Source organism: Megalobrama amblycephala, linkage group LG5 (genome assembly GCF_018812025.1).
Source record: "Megalobrama amblycephala isolate DHTTF-2021 linkage group LG5, ASM1881202v1, whole genome shotgun sequence".
Classification (NCBI taxonomy): domain Eukaryota; kingdom Metazoa; phylum Chordata; class Actinopteri; order Cypriniformes; family Xenocyprididae; genus Megalobrama; species Megalobrama amblycephala.
Window position 1 is genome coordinate 12,615,106 of NC_063048.1, and position 24,711 is coordinate 12,639,816.

A 24,711-nucleotide genomic window follows, 5' to 3' on the forward strand; every position below is an offset into this window, starting at 1 on the left:
TCCAATAGCTGATGTACACAAGTGTCATTATTATTGGCTGTAAAGATAATGAATGTCAATGAAATGGCCAGTGATGCATCAACACCCCTGAGGAACATTTTTAATTGCTCATTTGTTGCTCTTACATAGCTCAGGAGACTTGTCTCATTTAGATTTCATTATATTTCTCCCTAAATTCCATAGGAGAAATAAAAAAGAGACACTTATTGATGTACAGTGAGAGTGTAGAGCTATAAAATAAAGGTGGATTACAGTACAAACAGGTATAATTTGGTTTTAGAAGAATTTGATTTTTTTTTTTTTTTTTTTTTATTATGATCTCTGATGTTTGATTGCTTTGTATACTTTTGGTATCTTGGCCAATCTGAGCACAGTTTGAGACATTGTTAAGATCTCTTCTGAAACTCCTCACATCAGTGGCAAACACTGACAGATAAGCAGACAAGTAAGAATAGAGTGTAGTGCACTTTGTTCACCTGCACGTCTCAGCAGGGCCGCTGCAGACCATGAAGGTCAAAGACAAACATTTGTGCGGACACACACATACTCACCAGCTCAACGCGGGAACAAACTGAATGCAAAATTGCCCCAATAACCACAACTGTTTTCAAACTATATAAGAAATAATCAGTGGCTGGAATGGAAGGATTCACCACACTTAAACAGCAGTCAGGATGGACCTTTCATCGACACCCATGATATAAAGATAGATTATCTAATCAAAAAAGCTTAAGGCTGTTTTTCATGCTTGTGATGCAAAAGTAATTGTTTCATCTGTGGTATTGAATGCAGTTGTTAAACTCAAGTTAACTCCTTGATGAAATATCATGGATTTAACTCGTCCCTCACACCAGTGCCTTTCATAGTCAGTCCAGCATCAAACAGATATGTTAGTCTAGATGGTAGATAAACTACTTGGAATTTGAAAAAATGTATTTGTGATATTGCTTACAGTTTTGTACTCTAACTATGGCCTTTAACACCCATTTTCATGATTGAATTGTAAGAATAAAGCATAAATCTATGAGTCATTGCACTGCACATCCATCTTCAAACAAAGCTTTGCTTTTCTCCAGCCAGTGCATCCCTCATAGATACTAGTTTGAACTGGCTGACCACTATAAAATATAAATTAAAAAAACTAAAAAATATAACATATATATATATATATATATATATATATATATATATATATATATATATATATAAAGATAAAAAAACAAGTGTTCATGCTTATTATAAAGCTGGATTATCATTTTTATAAATATTTCCAGTCATTAATTGTGATTATGCTTATATCTTTTGATTTTATGCTTATGATTGTGCTTTTTTGCATCGGGATAATTAAAGCACCACCGGGACATAACTAATCAGGAATCAATTTCACAGTGGCTAAAATTGTGCCATGAGTTTCGGATAAGCCAATACATTTGTCTCAGGGCTCTCTGAGGAATAATCAGGACTATTTTTAAATTCTACAAATCATCATAGCATCAGTTCCCCTCAATCATTTTTCTACACTCTCAGAAAAAAAGGTACAAAAGCTGTCACTGGGGCGGTACCTTTTTAAAAGGCACTATGTACCATTTAATATGTACACTTTAGGTACTTATATGTACCTTTAAAGGTACTGATATGCATCCTTAAGAGGTAAATAAGGTATAACAGTGTGCCTTTTGAAAAGGTACAGCCCCAGTGACAGCTTTTGTACCTTTTTTTTCTGAGAGTGTATCATATGTGTGAAACTTTTTTAATCATAATGTGTGTTTTTCTTTTTTTAAAGAAGTACTGAGACGATTAGAAGAAGTATTCTTGTAAAATACAACATACAACATTAAGAATTTGCATAGAAGTAATCAATAGCTCTCAATCATTTTCAAAACTCTTTGAGTTCATATATATATATATATATATATATATACAGTATTACCACTTTTTTTAATTTATGATCATACCCACAGTTCTCGCAAACTCTAATATTTTAGTGACACTCTATGGTTAGGTTTGAAATTATCTAGTGCAACATCAGAAAGTTACATTTTGAATCATCCGAGTTACTGAATTACATCCAATGCACCCCAATCTTTAAAGGCTAATTCATTATAACCTCATGTGAAATCAACGAACAATTAATGCCTTTCTTCATTTATGTAACCTGAGCACTAAATCCACAATAACTCCAGCAGATAAGACATTTATAGGCACTGGCCACAGATAGTAGAAAATTGCCTGGTAATGGCCCATGAACGGAGCAGGTGCTGGGCATTTTGCTGCACCAAAAGTCAGCTCGTTTTCAAAAAATATTTCACAATACTGCCGATATTCCCTCTCAGCTTGAATCGAACACCTCAGAGTACAGTAAATTTCTCCCCAAAGTTAAATGAGGTGTATAGTAACCAGGGATTATGCCCTGTAAAGAGATGCATTGATTTCACTCTATCAATCGATGACACAATTATGAGAGCAAAGTGAAAAATACGTCCCTGTCATTCACAAGACAGAATACAGAAGACATATTACAGCCGTAAAGCCATCATTTTTATGCATCATTTGATGCTTTACACTATTATGCTTTATACTATTATTTTTTTGTATTCTTTGTAAAGTATTGCAGATAAAAGTTGACTAAATAGTTATTTAGATTAAGGTATTCTGCAAACACTTACTTGTCTATTACACACCCATGTTGTTCAAAACCTGTATGACTTTCTTTCAAAAGAAGATATTATACGTTTGGGGTCCAAATAAAACTGAACACCAAAAGAAAGTGATAGAGATTTGGAAGTTTAACCACCATTCTTTTTTTAAAACTTGAATTGCACACTCTAAGTTCCAAAAAATCAGCAATCAGATTTGTGCAAAGTGGCCTGAGTAAATTGATGTGAATCTAAAGTGTTTCTCCCCCCTCAGTCAGCCTACCTGAGCTGTGTGTGGTTCAGGCACCTGTCCTGAGCAGATCTGCTGAAACTGAAGGCGGTTATATTCTCCTATTGCCTGCTTCTGTTTGTTTCCTAAGAGGATGCTGTTGCTCGGTCGTCTTATAGAGACACACCCCTCCCTGTGGTCCAACCCCTCACCCCCTGTTTTACAAGAGTGTGTGTGAGAGAGAGAGAGAGAGAGAGAGAGAGAGAGGACACAGGAAAAGACTGTCTTACGTATTGGGATGGGTGGACGTCAAGACTTATCTTCTACGTCAAGGATTGCAGTCTCTCAGAACAAGCTAGAAAACTAAAAATACAAGCAAAACATTTTCCCAGAATACCCGCACACTCATTCACAGCGTGTCCTTTGTCCATTCATCCTCTGTGCTGCTCTGATGAAGTGATGCTCCAAGACAATGATGCTTTGGGAGCTGCGTGCAAAAAGCGTGACCATTGGCACTGAAATGGATTAAACTTCAATCTGCACAGTTTTCAATATCTCATTTGCAGTCTTAAAAGTTAAAATGAATATTGATCAAGCAATAAACACTTTAAACTATGAATTTTAGGGTAAATGATTAGGGAAATTAGGGAGGTTAAACCAAACAGACTTGTTTTTATAAAATAGAGAGGTTAATAGGATTAGGAATAAATTTTTAAAATTATTGTATGGATAAAGTAGTTCAGATTGTTTGGCCTTCAAAGAATAAGATGAGAAATATTTGGGATTGTACTGAAATCTCTAATCGTTGAATGCAGACTTTGGTGTTTTGGCAGATCTGAGCACAGTTTGAGACATGAAACTCTAGAAGAGATGTCATATACTGTTTTGCTTTGTTTTGTAGGAGAAAAATATAAAGGCATAGGCAAGTCAATTTGTTCTTCATTTAAAGGGTTAGTTCACCCAAAATTTAAAATTCTGTCATTAATTACTCACCCTCATGTCGTTCCACACCCATAAGACCTTCATTCATCTTCAGAACACAATTAAGATATTTTTGATAAAATCCAATGGCTCAGTGAGGCCTCCATAGCCAGCAAGATAATTAACACTTTCAGATGCCCAGAAAGCTACTAAAGACATATTTGAAACAGTTCATGTGACTACAGTGGTTCAACCTTAATATTATGAAGCGAACGATAATTTTTTTTCTGCGCCAAAAAAACTAAATAACGACTTTATTCAACAATATCTAGTGATGGGCGATTTCAAAACACTGCTTTATGAAGCTTCGAAGCTTTACGAATCTTTTGTTTCGAATCAGTGGTTCGGAGCGTGTATCAAACTACCAAAGTCATGTGATTTCAGTAAACGAGGCTTCGTTATGTCATAAGAGTTTTGAAATTTCAGTGGTTCACCACTGGGGGGCGTGATTTTGGTAGTTTGATATGCGCTCCGAACCACTGATTCGAATCAAAAGATTTGTAAAACTTTGAAGCTTCATGAAGCAGTGTTTTGAAATCGACCATCACTAGATATTGTTGAATAAAGTCGTTATTTAGTTTTTTGGCAAACAAAAAGTAATCTCGTCGCTTCATAACATTAAGGTTGAACCACTGTAGTCACATGAACTGTTTTAAATATGTTTTTAGTAGCTTTCTGGGCATTGAAAAAGAAAATGATCTTGCTGGCAACGGAGGCCTCACTGAGCCATCGGATTTTATCAAAAATATCTTAATTTGTGTTCTGAAGATGAATGAAGGTCTTATGGGTGTGGAACGACATAAGGGTGAGTAATAAATGACAGAATTTTCATTTTTGGGTGAACTAACCCTTCAAGATATTTTTGATGAATCCAAGAGGGTTTTTTTTATCCCCAATTGAAAGCAATGTAATTACCATCATTCAAGGTACAAAGAAGTAGTAAAAACATCATTAAAATAGTCAATGCGACTACAGTAGTTCACCCTTAATTTTTTGACGAGACAAGGATACTTTTTGTTCACAAAAACAAAACAAAAATAATGACTTTATTCAAAAATTTCTTTGGGGGATTAAAAAAAACCTCTCAGATTTCATCAAAAATATCTTAATTTGTGTTCTGAAGATGAATGAAGTTCTTATGGGTGTGGAACGACATGAGGGTGAGTAATAAATGACAGAATTTTCATTTTTTGGGTGAACTAACCCTTTAATCATATTTCTGTATAGGGAAAACAGTTGAGATTAAATAAATCTCATTCACAAGTTTTCTTTGGGGAAGTTTCTTTTTAAATAGGATTTCACTTGAGATTGGTAGTTTCTGCAATCTATATTTATCTTATAGACTAAAGAAAAAAATGACCACTATCACATCACACAGAGTTAATTGACATAAGGTGAAATAAAATGTAATTCACAGTTATAAAAAAATCTTTATATTGTCCAATCATACTAATATTTATTCTCATTTAAGAATAAATGTTTGCAGTCAAACAGGCATCAAGAAAACTATACTATACTAAACACAACGTCCCCTGAACAAGTTTTAAAAAAAATCAATCCTTGTTTAAGACATCTCCAATAATGAGTACTGACAGTCACACCAGTGAGGTGAGAAATTCACAGCACTCTGAAGACGAGTGTGTTTTACACAAAATAGCCTGTAGATAAATGTGCCTGACAGATAGCGAAAGCTCCTTTGCATAGTCTCACAATGAATGGCAGTTTTAAAATAAAACTATTTCATGGTGAAACCACAAAATCCAAAATACAATGTAAGGACCTGAAAGTGTTGAGATTGCTTTTCTAACAGTGAGCCGCTTGTGAATTGAAACCCAGTCTTGTCTGGCAAGTCCAAAACAGCCAAATCAGAACAGGCCAGCACTCTGTCCACAGGTGAAGGGACCAGAAAATTGGCCCTCCCAGCTGTGGCCTCCACAGTTGCTTAAGCCAGATCTTATAAAGTGAGTTTAAGCAGTCATGTGTTTGTCCTTGGGCGGGTATATAGAGAACCTCTGATTATGGTGATGGTAAAAACAGCCTCTCGCTGAGATGACCATCTCGTGATGCTAAGAAGGGCTTCTGGCCCAAATGATGTATCATTGTAGCTCTCAGCTGGATGACATGGAGGGGGGAGATCTGATAAGTGTGTTACAGGATGAGTTGTGTTCGCTGATCTGGCTTCAGCGTGTCACCATGCTGAGGAAATGGAGCCAGAGAAGAAACTCATGCTGAGAGAGCAGAAAGCATTTACGAGATATTCTGGGGATCAGCTCTAGGGTGAGTCTGCGATGGGCAGAACTGTTGGTTTGCATCCGCACTGCTTGATGATTATTGTGTTCTGGACTCAGGGCATGATGCATGGAAGATAAAATGTGCATATTAGAGAAGTCCAAGTCCCACGCAATGCAGTGAAAAACAAAGGAAAGCCTTCAAAAGAAACCCTCAGCAGAATATCCAACCTGATTTAAGTGTTGTTTTTTTTCAGTGATCTGATAATTGGTGCCATCACTTGGCACCTTCTATGATTTAGTGCTTTAAAAAGTAACATAAACATAAATGAACTACATAAAACATGCAAGAATGGATAACAGTCTATATCAGTTTATCACAGTGGCACTAGCAGTTTGCAAGAAAATATTGAATACAGTCATTTTTATGTAATAATTTGAGTAACCTGGTTGAATGGTTGAGTTTAACAATTGTTAACAATCCCATTTTCTCAATTTTTTACAAATATTACTGACTTGTCTTTCTCTCATGTCACATTTTGAAATGTTACATTTTTGTTTTGTAATAGGGAAAAATAATGTGGTAATACAGCTGCATGCAAAAAGTGAGATACATGAGCAATATCACATGAGCAGCCATGTGAAATGGCTGTATACCACACTGTAAAATAAATCCCAGTAAAATTTACGGTAAAAAAACGGCAGCTGTGGTTGCCAGAACTTTACCGTAAAAAATACAGTAGCAACGTAAAAAAAAATCTGTTAAATTTACGGTAAAATAATGTATTTCATTAACTGATATAATGTTAATTTACCAACCTAATGAAGTACTAATATCTGTTTTGTACCTTTATAATACACTGACAGTAACCAGTCACAGTGGTGATGAGAGTCACATGATGAATCAAAGTTCATCACAAGCAGATTTTCCACAAGCTGAGAAGAACAACACTAACATATAGAAGGAGCACACAGTGTTATTCACACACACACTAAACACCATCATGGTAACATGCATGAAATTTTAAAAATGCAATAAACATTAATTTAACAACATTAGATGTAACATAAAACCCTAATGTACATAACTGATTAGAAAAAAATGAGAAAAACTAAGAAGAAACAGAGTTATTTCAACGAAAATATATCAAATGTGAAGTGTCACGCAGGGAATTGTGGGAATGTCAATTTACGGTTTTTCACTGTACATTTTTCCAATGAATTGTTATTTTTCACTTCCAAAAACGGTGAATTTAATGGTATTTTACCGTAAAATTACATTAAATGTACCGTTAGATCTATTACAGTTATTCACCGTATATAGTACGGAAACGTTCTGTAAACCAATTGACGGTTTTTCACCGCAACATTTTTACAATATTTTACTGTTAAAATCACGGTCATTTTTTACAGTGCAGCATGGCTGTGATTCGGCTGTAGATAATCACAAATGCTGATATACAGCCATACACTCTAAAAAAATAGTTCTATGTAGTACTAAAAGTGGTTCTTTGGCTTGTAATCATAGAGGAACCACTTTAAGTGCTGTATAACACCAAATCTTGGTGCTTCAGTGGTTCTTCAGCAGTTCTTCACTGGTTCTTTGGGATGACTGAGGTGCAATACAGCACCGCTACCATATACAGAACCTGTTAAGCCCCTGTATGGTTCTTTAGCGGTTCTTCAGTTGTTCTTTGGGGTGGTTAAGGTGATATATAGCACTACTGCCATACAAAGAACCTGTTATGCCCCTTTAAAGGTTCTTTACGAGCCAAAGAACCACTGTTGGTGCGGTTTAGCACCATTTTTGTTGAAGAAATAAAATGCGATATGGCACCTCTTATGGGTTCTACTTAGCACTATTTGACAAAGGTGCTGTGGAGCACCTTTAAAGATATAGTGCTACATAGCACCAAAAGTGTTTCCCCTATGATTACGAGCCAAGAACCACTTTTAGTGCTATATAGCACTTTTTTTTTTAGATATCACACAGCTACGGGTGTGATATTGCATTTATACAACAGTTTGACGGCATGAGTGTGTAAATAAATAACAACAACGGAGTGTCTTTAAAGGTCCCGTTTTTCGTGGTTTTTTGAAGCTTTGATTGTGTTTATAGTGTGCAATATAACATGTGTTCATGTTTCGCGTGTAAAAAAACACAGTATTTTTCACATAATTTACTTATCTGTATACCGCTGTTTCCACTGTCATAAAAACGGGCTGATGACTTCCTTGTTCTATGAAGTCCCTCCTTCAGAAATACGTAACGAGTTCTGATTGTGTCAACGGTTCCTGTGTTGTGATTCGACAGCAGTTTAGCGCATCTTGCCCAGAAAGGTCACGCCTCTTACCATAACGTGGAGATGCACGCGCTCAGTGTTATTGTAAACATGTCTTTAATTTTACCCTATCAATTTGAGCCGGAATCAGACCCGGTGATTGGACTGCGGGATGAAAATAACAGCGTTTCGACGACATGGCGACAAACGCAACTCTTGTGTATTCCTGTGGGCGGAGGTTAGTCAAAAAACTGTTTTAGTGACGTCATTAAAGAAGGAAGTAGAGGGATGTAGTCCAAACTGGCCGTTCCATGTAGGCGACTTCTGTTAAATAAAATATCTCGCTTGGCATTGAACTTTGAGCTTTAAAATTTTACAGATTTTATTTATACTCTAACAACAACATTACACACTAACTAAAGTTTGAAACATGGGATCACGAAGAACGGGACCTTTAAAACCCTCTTTTGTGCAGAACTACTTTCTTCCGCCACTGATTCAAATCTCAAATTGACAGTTTGACCAAGCCTCCGTTACTAATTCTAAAACGTCACTTTTCAATCTAAACTAGTAATGAAGGAATGTTGAGTCGCTCCATTGAAACTCATTGTATTTTTTAGAGTATTATTAAGAGAGAGAGAGAGAGCATTACCTGTGTCTGATATAACATTCATTCTTCAGGTCCATGTTCATAATATTATATCCATTATAAAAATCTGTTTGAATATCCGCTGAGGAAAGCGATCTTTGTATTTTTACAATTAAAGGCAATAAAAACTACCTGGTGCAGCCTGGACCACTTAACATAATAAACATGCTCCAGCCAATAACCGACAAGAATGATTTTAAATGCGCGTTCATAACTGTTTCAGGAAGCACGGAGGGGAGGGGGAGGAGGAGGAGGAGGGAGGGTCTAGCTAGCCTCTGTTTTGTTTGACAACACTTCGAATGTCAACAGGAAGTTACTCCACCCAGGATCGCTTAGAGCACCTTTAAGGGAATTTTCCATAACAGCACTAAAACAACATCCTTTGTTTACAAAAGTCCCTTTCAATTTAAAAGTCTCTCATCTCTCATCTAATGGCGTATTAATGTAGCTTTCACTCAATCCATATTACGCACTAATGGACCCTTTTTCAATAACAAATACAACATTTTATATATTATATATAATATATAAGAATATTTATTGAACAACAATATTTAAATTAACAACAATAGCCATTATAAAGGGCAACAGAAAATAAACACAATTGAACAATTCAGTCAAACGTACCAAAGCAGAGCTCTACAGGATGTAAGTTATAGCCTTAATGTTAAATTATTAAATTTAACATAGCACAATTTGATTTGCTCAGGAACAAGTAATAGATTAATAAGACCAAAGATTACCTGTTTTATGTACCCAAAATTAATTATATCTCATGTTTAACCACTGTAAGGGCCAGCAGCAAATTCCAAAAGCACTGGCCGAGATGAAGCTGTTCTCAGCGGGTACATGAGCACTGAAAGGCCGCTGATGGCCTGGAGCTCGCATCTCTGAAAACCTCTAAACAAATTGTAAAATAGGTGCTATGATTAAATGTGAGTCACATATTTCAGGTCTAAACAACTACATTCTCACCTAAAAAAACTCTTAAAACAACATTCCGTTCCAAAATAACAGTAGTATTTATATAAAATATGGTGGGTTTGCTCGTCCGCCATGACACAGACTGTGAGAATGATTCAAATGGTGAAATGGTTCCTGAGACGATACTGGTAGGATATTGCATGGCTGGAAAGACCTCTGAGCCAATCAAATTCAAGAACCAGAAAGAACTGTCGTATAAAGCTAAATATTATGTTTTTTGGTAAATAAAATGAATAGTTATTAATAGTTTTTACTACAGTTGATTATGAGTTCAGTATATTGTCAAAATGACACTGCATGATTTTATTTGTTTGATACAGGCATAGACCCAAATTACCAGTTTTAATTGGGGACATTTAATGTGTTAAATTTAACTAGCTGCTTTTCATGCTAGGTTAATTTTAATTTTGTAGATAGTAGCTTATTAAATATATAAATATAATTAAATAGGTCTCACATAAAAAATAAAAAAAAATGTAAAAAAATAATGTTTGTGCCTCTAATGCTTTAAAAAATTCATGAGACACTAGAGTGCAACATATTTACATAATGTTCCACAGCGTAACAGGTTCCCTTGTTAATGATGGAGGTGTACTGTGTTAGATCTGTCAGTTTCATAATGATACTACAAACTTGTGTCTGAAGACTCAATCAGCCATTTTGTTGATTCAACACTGGCAATGTCAGAGTGCAATTTCAGAAACACTCCCAAAGGTCCTTGTACAGCTGTATTGCCTTCCTAGCATCATCAGCTTGATTATAAAGTAAACATTCCCAAGTTGTTTCAACCAAAATCAGAGTCATTGATAAAAATGCACCACAGCAATGAATGCAATCAATCAAGGACCCAAGAAATCCCCAGTATCATTAAAACATGAGACAGAAGAGAGATGCATCATATGCAATCAGTTTGATTAATAGAGCTGCACTGCACTGCTAATCCCATGGGATTATTCCTATATGACGTTAACAGAGCAAGACTGTAAATCACTAAACTTAAGTTACTTACATGTGCTCAGAATCATGAACACTGTTATCAAATTAGCTCTTCATAATGCCTGAGACAATGAGTGGGATTTAAATGACATATTTTCTTAACAAGTACTCCGCTTCTCTGATTTATACGCCTTTGCAGTCATTTATTCCTTTGTTCAGTTCTTTTGTTAATTCATAGAAAAATCATTGTAACTGCAAATGGCATACTTTACAAATAACAGATACAAATGAATCATCTTAAGTTCATTATCAACTTCATTGTTCTTCAAAGGTTAAACTGTTCCTGTAGCTCAACTATGTGCAACACCAAGTTTGATTCCCAGACACACATGAAAGCATGTTGCTTTGTATAAAATTAAATTGCTGAAACATTTAAAAGAATCAGAATTTTCTTAAAGATATGTTCACCCTAAAATTAAAGGGATAGTTCACCCATAAATGAAAATGATCCCAACATTTACTCACCCTCAAGCCATCCTAGGTGTATATGACTTTCTTCTTTCAGCACATCCATCCATCATAAAAATAATCCATACGGCTCCAGTGAGGTTAATAAAGGCAGTGAAGTGATGGGTTTTGTAAGAAAAATATCCATATTTATAACTTTATAAACTAGAATCACTAGCTTCCGGTAACAGCCGTCCTCAGTTAATGTTGAAACAATGTTGAGATTTCAACCACAAATCAATGATAATATCATTGAATCAACATTATGAAATGATGTTGGTTCAATATCACGTTTGCACGTTGGCATTAAATGCTTGAAACAATGGTGAACAAAAAAATCAATGGTAATGCTGTTGAATCACCGTTACACTATGATTGATTCTATATCACTGATGCTGAATTCCTGACCTTTTCAGAGTTTGGGAAAAACCTTTTAAAATATAAATTACACCTTTCCAGCTGAGTCAATTTATTTTATTTAACAGTTTAACACAATCAATTTACAAAAAGATATAAAAGATCAGTCTAAAGGTCCAATCAAGGTCATTAGGATCAATGGAAACTTCCAAGGCAGGTGTGTAGGAGCTAAACATGTAGAGTAATAAACACCTCTGAGCTATGGCCATTACTATAAATTATATCTCAGTTCATATTCCATGAAACTACAAAGCATTCAAGTAACACGTTTATCTTGAAGAATAAAAGAGCTTAGGTTTTTTCAATGGATATTTCTTTAAAGGGATAGTTCACCCCGAAATGAAAATTCTGTCATCTTGTTCAACCCTCAAGTTGTTCCAAACCTGAATGAGTTTCTTTCTTCTGTTGATCACAAAAGAAGATATTTCAAAGAATGTTGCTAACCAGACAGCTTGACTGTAGCCATTGATTTCCATAGTATGAAAAAATAATAATGAAGTCAATGGGTCAGAAATTTTAAAAAATGTCCCACTAGCGCTCGTCCATATAATGGCAGTGAATAGCGACCAGCATCAAGATTTAAAAAAAGAATGATCCCATGCAACACATATCATATATTCCAAGTGTTCTGGGGTATTTGATATAAAATTTAACATATTATTTATTGAAATTCTTGACCTTGGCCATTGGTCTTCAGTGCACGGCTATGCAACATGCTCATTTGTGTGATTCCTGTTAGTGCCGCAGTTCACTCCGTCTCGCCCGGTAAAAGCACACAAGTTGTCAGAAATCAAGATTCACAAAAACGTGACACGAAATACAATCCGTGTACCTTCTTCTCTGAATATATCTGTTGTGTTCGTCGTAACAAGAAGTTATCACGTTCCAGTCTGGAGATATTTTACTCAGTGAAGAAAGTACACAGATACTTTTTTGGGGATTTTTAGGCATTGTATTTCGTGTCACAACTGGGGTGCTAATGGAGTCACACATCGAGTAGCCATGCACTAAAGACCAACAGCCAAGGTCAGGTTTTAGTTAAATAATACATTAAATTTCATATTGTGCACCCCTAGAAAACTTAGAATATACAACGTGTCACATGGGATCTTTTTTTTGTGTGTGTGTCTTTTTTAAAAAGCGTAATGCAAACAGCTATTCACTCAAGCGGGACATTTCTAAAACATTCTCCTTTTGTGGTCTCCATATGGCATTATAGAACAACACCAGGGTGAGTAGTTTATGACTTAATTTTCATTTTTGGGTGAACTATCCCTTTAAATTCCATGTATATTATGAAAGTGATTGTTTCATTTAGATGATGTTATTTGTGGAATCCGACAAGTTTGTCTGTGAGTGTCTAGACCAGCTATTTTTAGGATGCACGAATGTGGAACTATTAGAAAGTTCAAGACAGCTCCAATTTGCCCTTGTCACTTAGCATAGCCGAAGTATAACAACGTCATATCAATTTCTATCGCCAAGGGCGAACTGCAAAAGAGTAAAATGGTTTTGGAGTGGTTGTCAATCAAAGAGTATGAGCTTCATGTTAAAATTTAATTGAAAAAATCATCTCATGATATTTATACAGGGTGCCATTGCCAAAGGGCATTTGCAACATCTTAAAGAAGCCAACAAATTAAAAACATTGTTTAGGTATTCATTGTCACATAGTTCCTCAATTAAGAAAAATAATATCTGTTATGCTTTCCACAGCTCAAGATTATTTGCTATTTCACAAGATGTCAAAAACATGTTTTCCAACATGAGGGTTAATAGCTGGACTATAGTGTGGTCAAACATTAAATCCTCTTGCTCATGATGTCCACGCATATGGGTTTCTGGACACTGACCAAATCGACCATTGTACATTTACACAGGAAAGTGACCATGCTGATGTTTAATGACCATGCTTAGTGCTTTAGAAACTGAGAGACAGTGAGAGCTTGAGATCGGGGCAACAGCATGTGCGCTAAAGCCGGCTCCAGACGGAAGGCTAACATTGGTTGACTTACGCTTTGCACTAAACAGGCTGCCACCAGCAGGCATTATACGGCTACTCACTGTGATTCACCACAGCAAACTTCATCTGAATACATCACCAGCTGATTATTTCATCACTGCTCAATAAACAGATGGGGTTACAGTATATTTGGACTCTGCATTGCCTAAGGATGATTAATCAGACTGACTAACAAGTCCCGATTGTACAGGAGTTTCAGTATATACAAACAGGAATTGTTCAAAGACATTTTAAAATATAAAAATCCAGCATAAAATAGTAGAGTATATGAAAGTTGTCAGTTTGCATCTGCTTTGGATGCTGATTATTGTGCAATTATGTTATCCTGCTATGCATGTGGGTGTTCTTGGTGGTTGCTAGGGTGTTACTATGGTGTTCTGGGTGGTTTCTAGGATATTTGTGGTTGTTAGGGAGTTTCTGTGGTGTTACTTTGGTGTTCTGGGTGGTTTCTAGGGTATTTGTGGTTGTTAGGGAGTTTCTGTGGTGTTACTTTGGTGTTCTGGGTGGTTTCTAGGGTATTTGTGGTTGTTAGGGAGTTTCTGTGGTGTTACTTTGGTGTTCTGGGTGGTTGCTTGGTGCTGATTTACTGGCCAAAGTCAAAAGAGCCCTCCTCTAAAGGCGCTTTTCCACCGTCAGGCTGAACGGTTCTAAGAACGGTAAGGAACGCTTCCAGTTATATTTCCACTTGAGCTTGGTTCGGCGTGGCACAATTACAAACTGTTCTTGGCCTGGAATTCTCAGTTGGCAAAATGAAAATTATCCCATAATTTACTCCCCCTCAAGCCATCCTAGGTGTACAGGTGCTGGTCATATAATTAGAATATCATCAAAAAGTTGATTTATTTCACTAATTCCATTCAAAAAGTGAAACTTGTATATTATATTCATTCATTACACACAGACTGATATATTTCAAATGTTTATTTCTTTTAATTTTGATGATTATAACTGACAACTAAGGAAAATCCCAAATTCAGTATGTCAGAAAATTAGAATATTACTTAAGACCAATACAAAGAAAGGATTTTTAGAAATCTTGGCCAACTGAAAAGTATGAACATGAAAAGTATGAGCATGTACAGCACTCAATACATAGTTGGGGCTCCTTTTGCCTGAATTACTGCAGCAATGTGGCATGGCATGGAGTCGATCAGTCTGTGGAACTGCTCAGGTGTTATGAGAGCCCAGATTGCTCTGATAGTGGCCTTCAGCTCTTCTGCATTGTTGGGTCTGGCATATCGCATCTTCCTCTTCACAATATCCCATAGATTTTCTATGGGGTTAAGGTCAGGCGAGTTTGCTGGCCAATTAAGAACAGGGATACCATGGTCCTTAAACCAGGTACTGGTAGCTTTGGCACTGTGTGCAGGTGCCAAGTCCTGTTGGAAAATGAAATCTGCATCTCCATAAAGTTGGTCAGCAGCAAGAAGCATGAAGTGCTGTAAAACTTCCTGGTATACGGCTACGTTGACCTTGGACCTCGGAAAACGCAGTGGACCAACACCAGCAGATGACATGGCACCCCAAACCATCACTGACTGTGGAAACTTTACACTGGACCTCAAGCAACGTGGATTGTGTGCCTCTCCTCTCTTCCTCCAGACTCTGGGACCCTGATTTCCAAAGGAAATGCAACATTTAATTTAATCAGAGAACATAACTTTGGACCACTCAGCAGCAGTCGAGTCCTTTTTGTCTTTAGCCCAGGTGAGACACTTCTGACACTGTCTGTTGTTCAAGAGTGGCTTGACACAAGGAATGCGACAGCTGAAACCCATGTCTTGCATACATCTGTGCGTAGTGGTTCTTGAAGCACTGACTCCAGCTGCAGTCCACTCTTTGTGAATCTCCCCCACATTTTTGAATGGGTTTTGTTTCACAATCCTCTCCAGGGTGCGGTTATCCCTATTGCTTGTACACATTTTTCTACCACATCTTTTCCTTCCCTTCGCCTCTCTATTAATGTGCTTGGACACAGAGCTCTGTGAACAGCCAGCCTCTTTTGCAATGACCTTTTTTTCAGTCAAACACAATCAGATTTATATTAAAAAAATATTCTGGCTCTTCCAAGCTTTATAATGGGAGTGAATAGTAACCAATATTTTGAAGCCCAAAAAAAGCACATCCATCATAAAAGAAATCCATAGGTTCTCCAGGCCTTCTGAAGTGACGTGATGCAATGCATTTTTATAAGAAAAATATCCATATTTATAACTTTATAAACTAGAATCACTAGCTTCCGGTAACAGCTGTATGCTCATTCACGAGAGAGTCGAGTTCTGGTGTAGGACGTAGACGTAACGTATGTCATGTGTTGGGTCAAAGTTCACTCTTCCGCCGGAATCGACTCGCTTAAGGAAGCCAGTGATTCTAGTTTATAAAGTTATAAATATGGATATTTTTCTTACAAAAACGCATAGCTTCACTTCGGAAGGCCTTTATTACCCCCCTGGAGTCGTATGGATTAGTATGGATTACTTTTTTAATGGATGCGCTTTCTTGGGCTTCAAAATATTGGTTACTATTCACTCCTATTGTTAAGCTTGGAAGAGCCAGAATATTTTTTAATATAAATCTGGGGCCGTATTCACAAAACATCTTAAGGCTAAAAGTAGCTCCTAACTTGCCGATTTAGGAGAAACTCTTAAAAATAATGGGCGTGTCAGTCCTAATTTTAAGAGTCCTAAATTTTTGCTCTAAGAGTATTTCTCAAAGCGTTTTAGCACTAAAACTAGCTCCTAAATCTGTGAAATGTTAGGAGTAGTCAAGAGGACTCCTATTCACTAAGACCAAATCACAAACAGTCCTAATCCACCCAAAGACACTGTACACCATTGTGGCAATAGCGATAGAGCCTTGGGTGCTGAACCTTTTCTTCATAAATGCAATACATTTTGATTTATAGATTTGAATCTACGATGAGACGCCAAAAAAAAAAACTTCAACAAATATTGTCTGATTACCTGTGGCAAAGGTTTCACACTTACAAATGATTGAATAGATAAAAAAAATATATATATATAATAAGCGTATTTAGTGTGCTGTCCAAGGGGATGGAGGGCTCTGAGCTTGGAATTTTGCCCAAACCCAAAGTTCTCCCCGTATCCCCAGCCGAGAGTGAGGAGCGGGGTGGAGGAGGGATGCAGAAAACTGTTGAAGTAACTATAGGCGAGTCGGCTCTCGTCTGTGTATATACTCCTCTTCTTGAGCTGATTAGAAAGACTGTTCGAATGTGTTTCTCCCAAACTTTGTTTATAAAACGTAATTTGTCGCTTAAATTCTGCATTCTCTTGAGATGCAGACATCCAAGAGGCGGACAATTAACCTAGTTCAATTAGTGACAATTAGTCTACATTTTAAAACCTTTATGGCAACAATATGGCAACATTTTATTTTGACTTTGGCAACATTTTTATTAAAAAACATTTATTTGAATAGGGCAACATTTGTATTTTAAAACCATTATTTTAATATGGAAAGTGACACCTCATTCTACAATATTTCCACGATTAAATCGCTGACTCCTCCCCCATCAGCCAATCACTGTGTGTATACTCCATAGCAACGAGGTCAACCCCGCCCTTACTCTTAGCTTAAAGGTCCCGTTCTTCGTGATCCCATGTTTCAAACTTTAGTTAGTGTGTAATGTTGTTGTTAGAGTATAAATAAAATCTGTAAAATTTTAAAGCTCAAAGTTCAATGCCAAGCGAGATATTTTATTTAACAGAAGTCGCCTACATCGAACGGCCAGTTTGGACTACATCCCTCTACTTCCTTCTTTAATGACGTCACTAAAACAGTTTTTTGACTAACCTCCGCCCACAGGAATACTTGCCTTAAAAAAGGGGGTGTGGTCTTGTTGCGCTCCACGGAGAAGAGCAAGAGTTGCGTTTGTAGAGTGTGTTTGTCGCCATGTCGTCGAAACGCTGTTATTTTCATCCCGCAGTCCAATCACCTTTGTTTGGCCTTCCCAGGGACGCTGTACTTAGAGATCAATGGTTGCAATTTATGTTTAACTCGGTTCCCGAAAATTATAATCCACATGTAAAACTATGTGCAGCACATGTTTACAAGAACACTGAGCGCGTGCATCTCCACGTTATGGTAAGACTGGCGTGACCTTTCCGGGCAAAATGCGCTAAGCTGCTGTCGAATCACGTGAACACAGGAACCGCTGGCACAATCAGAACTCGGTTACGTACTTTCTGAAGGAGGGACTTCATAGAACAAGGAAGTCATCAGCAACCGTTTTTATGACAGTGGAAACAGCGGTATACAGATAAGTAAATTATGTGAAAAATACTGTGTTTTTTTACACGCGAAACATGAACACATGTTATATTGCACACTATAAACACAATCAAAGCTTCAAAAAACCACGAAAAACGGGACCTTTAAGACTTCAGTCTATTCCTTAGTAAAAGTTTGTCTCAGCAGCTTTGTGAATAGGTTTCACAAGAGACAAACTCCTAGCTAATACTGGCTGCTTTTACTGCTATTTAGGAGAACTCTTAGTGGTAAGATAAAATGTTTTGTGAATACGGCCCCTGATTGTGTTTGACTGAAAGAAGAAAGTCATATACACCTTGGACAGTGTTGCCAAGTCTGCGGGTTCCTGCGGAATTGGGCTACTTTTAAGTTAAGTTAAAAAAAAAAAAAAATTGGGTTGATTTTTACCCCCGCACATATGATTTCAGCGGTCCAACACCCCCAAAACACCCCCCAGACGTACAAATTCAGTGGAGAATTTGGCTGCTCGATGGAGAAAATAGCATTGGGCTACTTTTGTACTGGCAGACTCTTGGCAACCCTTACCTAGGATGGCTTGAGGGTAAGTAAATTAAGGGATAATTTTATTTTTTGGGTGAACTAACCCTTTAATGTAAGTTAATAATAAAATTAAAAGAAATATCTGATCATCCTCCATAACGGTCGCTATTTACATCTCACATCGTCTGTAAACTCTTGCGTTACCAAGGCATCGACTGACGCGTTTGTATTACATTCCAAAGAGCTCCGTTATCAGTCCCACAGTGGAAAATGAATTGGCATGGAATGGAACAGTTAAACAATGAGAACGGTTTGGCCCGACGGTGGAAAAGCAGCTTAAGTCTTTATGATATTCTGGTCTCATTCAATGCAAGTCTACAGGATTTGTTCATCTGTTTTATCATCTACCAGCGAAAATCATGAGTCTGATTTCTTAGAAGCAATAACACACCGCCTCTTCAACAAGCTTCGATTTGAGCCCGATTTGAGTTGAATTACAATTCAAAGTTTAATACAGGGTCAGAGGTTTTGAAAAAATTTGGTGCTTGCTTTAGTAACCTCTACTAATAAAATATATAAAATAAAAGGGAATTTGTCATTAATTGACTAAATTGAACAAAATGACATGATCATATAATAAAACTATGTACTAATGTTGTCAAACTAAGCATTCATAACATTACTGCTCACAATAGGGTACTCATTTAATTAATCATTCAACGTCACAGCAGACTGTTGTCACCAATGATACATCATGGAAGGCAGTCACTCATCGAACAAATTCTCCTTGAAAATGAATCACCATTGTGCAACAAAACCACACATTTTAGTCAGAAAGCGTTTCTGCCAAACGAATGTGACTATCTGTATCAACATTCGGCCTGTTGGAGCCAAAACAGATGCTGCCAGACATGTGAGAAGAACATGATGTTTGGTTAGACCACGTTTTCAGGACTATTGGACCTTTTAATCTGTTTGCATACTGTACATTCCTCAGAAAAAGTTGTAATAGCATTTGATTTTATTATTTATTTAGTATTCAAATTTTTTTTTTAAACATTTACAAAATGTTCTCAAGGAAAAACTTGATCTTGTTCAAATATTTATGTACCCTTAGTTCTTAATAATGTGTGGTGTTTGCATGTTTGCAGCCATTTATTCAAGTTGTTCTTGATAAAATAATCCTCCAAGTCTTGTAAGTTCTTTGGTTTTCCAGCATTCTCTGCATATTTGAGTTCTGATCCAGTAGCTATATGTAACAGGATAATTTGGGTAAATTTAGTTAAATGTTGTATAGAAAATGTATAAAAATGCATTTTGTACAGATTACAATACAGTAAAACATTTGATTTAAAAAAAAAAAAAAAAAAATGCATCTTACAGACTCTGCAAGTGGTATGTAAACTCATAAACACTGTAAATGGTGTAAGTTAATGCATTCATTTGACGGTCAAGCTATGAAAAATCCCTTTCATTATTTCAGTCATTTTAGCCGCTAATTAAATAGTCATTAGGAGTTGCAGCTCATTTATGATTACCCTGAGGAGAAATGACAGAGAGACTTTTCGAAGGGGCACACTTTGCTGCCTCCAGGCTATATTTAAAGAAAACAGCAATAACTAAGCCAGTGATTTTCTTTTTTTCCAGTTTAGTGCACACTGAATCAAACTAATATATATCAACACGAATCTCATCATTGCTTTAGTTGATTTGACAATTTTGATTTGCATTTAATAATGCTGTGACTATAAGAAAATGCTTTGCCAAGCTCTGCGATGCTGTAATTATGACAGTAAACAAGCAATTATATTTTTTATGTGTTTCCCCATAATCCAGTGTGAAAGGATGCGGAAACACCGGGGTTTGGAACATTGCGAAGATAAGTAGCTTATCTCTCTTTCTGCAGGTGTTTGAGACTGCGATCCAATCAGGGAATTTCAGAAGGAATTCATTGACTCCTGAGCTCTTGTAGATCCAGTATGTTTGTGAAAAAATAAAAGGCATTTAATCTTTTTTAGATTCACTAATATGCCAAACTAGGCAGGAAGTCACTTCAGTGTGATTAATAATGTGTAGCATGAGAATTTAACTCAGTTCTTCTGAGAGAGGTATTTGTAAAAAGAATAATGTGCTTATTTTTGACATGATTTGTCTAAATAATTCAATCATTATTACAGTTATGTGGCTATATTCTGAAATGAATAATGAATACTGTGCAGTATACACCATACTCTGGTATTATTTTGTTTATAAATTATCAATGACCTTATCATATCACATGTTTAATTCATCAAGTGCTAGTTATCATATCAGAAACAAATATGCTTTTTAGCATTTTAATACTTAAAACTTATGTAAAAATGCCTTAACTCTTCACTGTAAACCCTAACGCTTAAAATAATTAATTGGTTTGAGTAGGACAAACTTAAATTAAACTAATTAGTTCAGTCAAATGAACTGAGTATCACTTTTTTTTCACAGTTCACAGAACTGACATATTTTAAGTAAACTGAACTGTTTCATTGTTTTGAGTTTTATGAACTCATTTCTTTTAAATTTAGATGAACTTAGATGAACTTAAAGGCGTCATGAACTGCATTGTTTTATTATTTTATAATGTTTCCTGGGGTGCACTTATAATGTTAGTATGCTTTTTACATCCAAAATTGTCATAATTTTTAAATAAAAGACATTTTTTCCTACCCTGATTTTAGCCCTCTGATTTGAATGCTCTGTTTTAAGGGGCGTGTCTGCTGTGAGACTTCAGTGTAAACGCCCACTGCTGTGATTGGCTAACGTCTTTCCATTTGAAATAGAATTGAAGTATTACTCTCTCTTTTAACGTGTTTTCACTATTACAGCTCTCAAGGTTAACTAATTGTGAAAAGTGTTGCATTACATTTAGATCGTGGTATGAAAGGTTGCAGTGATGAACACTGTGTAGCCAATCACATATGTTGAGCTGAAAGCAGTGATCTCATCATTGCAACTCAATTTCTGTACACAAACAAATGCTTTCATCTTCACTAACAGTGAAAACGCAATATAATTAACAGATTCGTTGAATAAAACGGGATTTTTGCGTGTCAGTTACTGATAAACTCGCGCTGTTTGATTGACAGCTTCAGTGCGTGCTGCTCCAATGATTGTAAAGGGAGCTTTCTTTGATCGCTTTCTTTATATAATTTAATCACTGTTAAATAACAGATTATTTTCATCTATTACTGTTTTACAGATATTCTTTCACACACTTTTCTGCTTGTTCTTCCAGTTTTTTCTGTGTTAGTGGAAACTGCAGCACAATTATTTGAATTGATTTTAGATCAACCCTAAATGGCAGGAAAGAGAAACAACGCAAGTTGACATTTAGTCACTGGTTTGATTTACTGACACACAGACAAAGAACATCTGACTGTACATGAATCATTAATATCAGATCAGGCATTAGAATTAACACAGTTACTTACATGTTTGCATTACTGTCGAGTTCCAGGCACTGCACGATATTTTGTAATTGCTTGGTAGCTCGATCTGGTTTAGCACCACGTAGGCCTATGTCTCTTAGGCTACCTATTCTATTGCATGTCGTGCACGAATCGGTGGGCGCGGCTAAACAGGCAGTGATGAAGTAGGCGTTGATCTTCTTCTGTGGAGGCGGTGCTTGCTGCCCTTTTGACGTCATAGATCCCCACTTTGTAAATCCTATCGATTGCTGGGTCTGGTGTCAATAAAAGCTTTTATTGGACTAACAAGGAAGTTTTCAGTTCTGAAACTTACAGGATATTCTTATAGTATGATGACCTTTTATATGTCAAAAGCTCAAGGAAAATTTGATTTCTCAGTTCATCACCCTTTTTAAGTTAAAAGTTGAATGATTCATTATGAATTAGATTACTCAAATATTTCAATTTAAGAACAATTAAAATGTATGAGTACAGTACAAAATAAAAATCTGCCAGTTCTGCCTACTTAAACTTTGAATTTCTTAACTTAAAAATTTTGATGTAATTATTCGGATTTACAGTGTGGCAGTCCAATCAAGCAATGAATCAAGAAATTGATTTTAAAAAATCTGACATTTTAAATCATTTGTCAAAAGGAAAGTAGATAGATAGATAGATAGATAGATAGATAGATAGATAGATAGATAGATAGATAGATAGATAGATAGATAGATAGATAGATAGATAGATAGATAGATAGATAGATAGATAGATAGATAGATAGATAGATAGAAAATGTAATCATTTTAGTGTATTTTTTTTAAATATCACAAATATTTTTTATCATATGTTTTATCAGTAATTGACTTTTTTTAAGCAGAGCTCTTTAAAGCATGAAATGGATTTATGTTTTTTCCCCTGTCTGTTGTCTTTGATGTATTTATGGCTTATCCAAATGTTTTCCTGCAGCTCCAGACTGATTAATCAAATGGCTTTTAGAGCTCAGTTGATTAGTTTAAGAGAAGGGCAGTATCAGTAAAAAAGCACTCATAAACATACATAATTTTTATAGCAATATTAGTATGAGTAGTGTGCTAGTATGCTATTCCATAAGATTTGAAGATTTTTCTTATATGCTGTCACGACTCACGGGTAGTTGTTCTGAACAAAGCGCATGACAGTAATAATCCAGGAATCTTTAATTCAGAAAAACTCACGAAACCGGATTTCACAACATCTCAACATTGACTAGACAAGAACAAGGACTGCAAGAACACAGGGAGTATAATACTAGAACAAATGAGGGAACTACTAAGCTAATTAACTGGACGACAGATGTAATGAATCATAGGAACAGGTAAACGGCAGAACTAAAAACACACTGAAACAAAGTAAAAACAGTATATATGTTACACATCCATTTTCATAATGTTCTTGGCTGTTTAAAGGGCTAGTTCACCCAATAATGAAAATATTTTCTGGTTCAGAGCTTTATGAATCGAATCAGTGGATCGGAGCGCCAAAGTCACGTGATTTCAGCAGTTTAGCTGTTTGATAGGAGATCTGAATCACTAACTCGAAACAAAAGATTCATAAAGCTCAGAAGCTTCATGAAGCAGTGTTTTGAAATCGGCCTATCAATAGATATTGTTGAAAAGTCATTATTTTGTTTGTTTTTTTGGTGCACAAAAAGTATTCTTGTTACTTTATAATACTAAGGTAGAACCACTGAACTCACACAAACTGTTTCAAATATGTTTTTTAGTAGCTTTATGGATCTTGAGAGTTTCAATGTCATTGCTCTCTATGGAGGCCTCACTGAGCCATCGGATTTCATCAAAAATACCTTAATTTGTGTTCAGAAGATGAACGAAGGTCTTACGGGTGTAGAACGACACGAGGGTGAGTAATAAATGACATTATTTTCATTTTTGGGTGAACTAACCCTTTAAGAACACTCAAAAGCTTCAGTGTTTCACAAACCTGTCATTTAAACATTAATCAGAACAAAAGAACAAGATAAACTGTGTTTATTTTTATTATAATAAATCATAGTCATTATAAGTAGGGAACAAATGACATCAGCACTCTTTTAGCACACTTTTGAGCCACAGAAATTTACCAAGCAATGTATAATATGAAAATCCCCAAAGAGGTTTTTTTTTTTTTTTTTTTTTTTTTAAACTGTGGACCAGGAACTGCTTGTGTGTTTTTTTTATGCTGCTAGGCCAACTGTGAAATTTTCTCTGTACATTCTTGATAAGTCCACTTTAAGACGCCTGTCTTTCTCATTTAAGGTGATTCAAGGAAATCCTCCACGTCGGATATGAGGTCCTTGGGTGTTATCTAGCTGGAAAGCTGAGAGCAATTTGGGTGTAATTTCTAAAACAGCAATCTCTGTAAGTGCAACAGAGCGAGGAATTATGGAAGCATGGCTCGTCTGTATGCTTGGTGCGTGGACATTAAAAATGATTAAATAATTATCTGTTCAGAGACAACTCTTCAAAAAGAAGCAATGAACATTAGAATCCTCAAATGGGACAATAACATTGATAAGAACGGTGGTAATTGCGTTTAGAGAATTTTCTATACGAGGCTTGTTGTAATGAAATTGCGTCATTTGGAC

At 36.1% G+C, this 24,711-nt stretch overlaps 1 protein-coding gene across 2 annotated transcripts in view; it reads right to left on the reverse strand.

Annotated features, from left to right (window-relative positions):
* The window catches only part of pnoca (prepronociceptin a), a 54,656-nt gene that overhangs the window by 13,099 nt on the left and 16,846 nt on the right, over window positions 1-24,711 (reverse strand). The window contains exon 1 of one of the 2 annotated variants that reach the window (XM_048190748.1): window positions 2,920-3,063. The exons of the other annotated variant lie outside the window; for it this stretch is intronic. The gene's annotated coding sequence lies outside the window, so the exon portion shown is untranslated. Of the gene's footprint in view, window positions 1-2,919; window positions 3,064-24,711 lie in introns of those variants that run through there. 2 annotated transcript variants of the gene reach the window in all.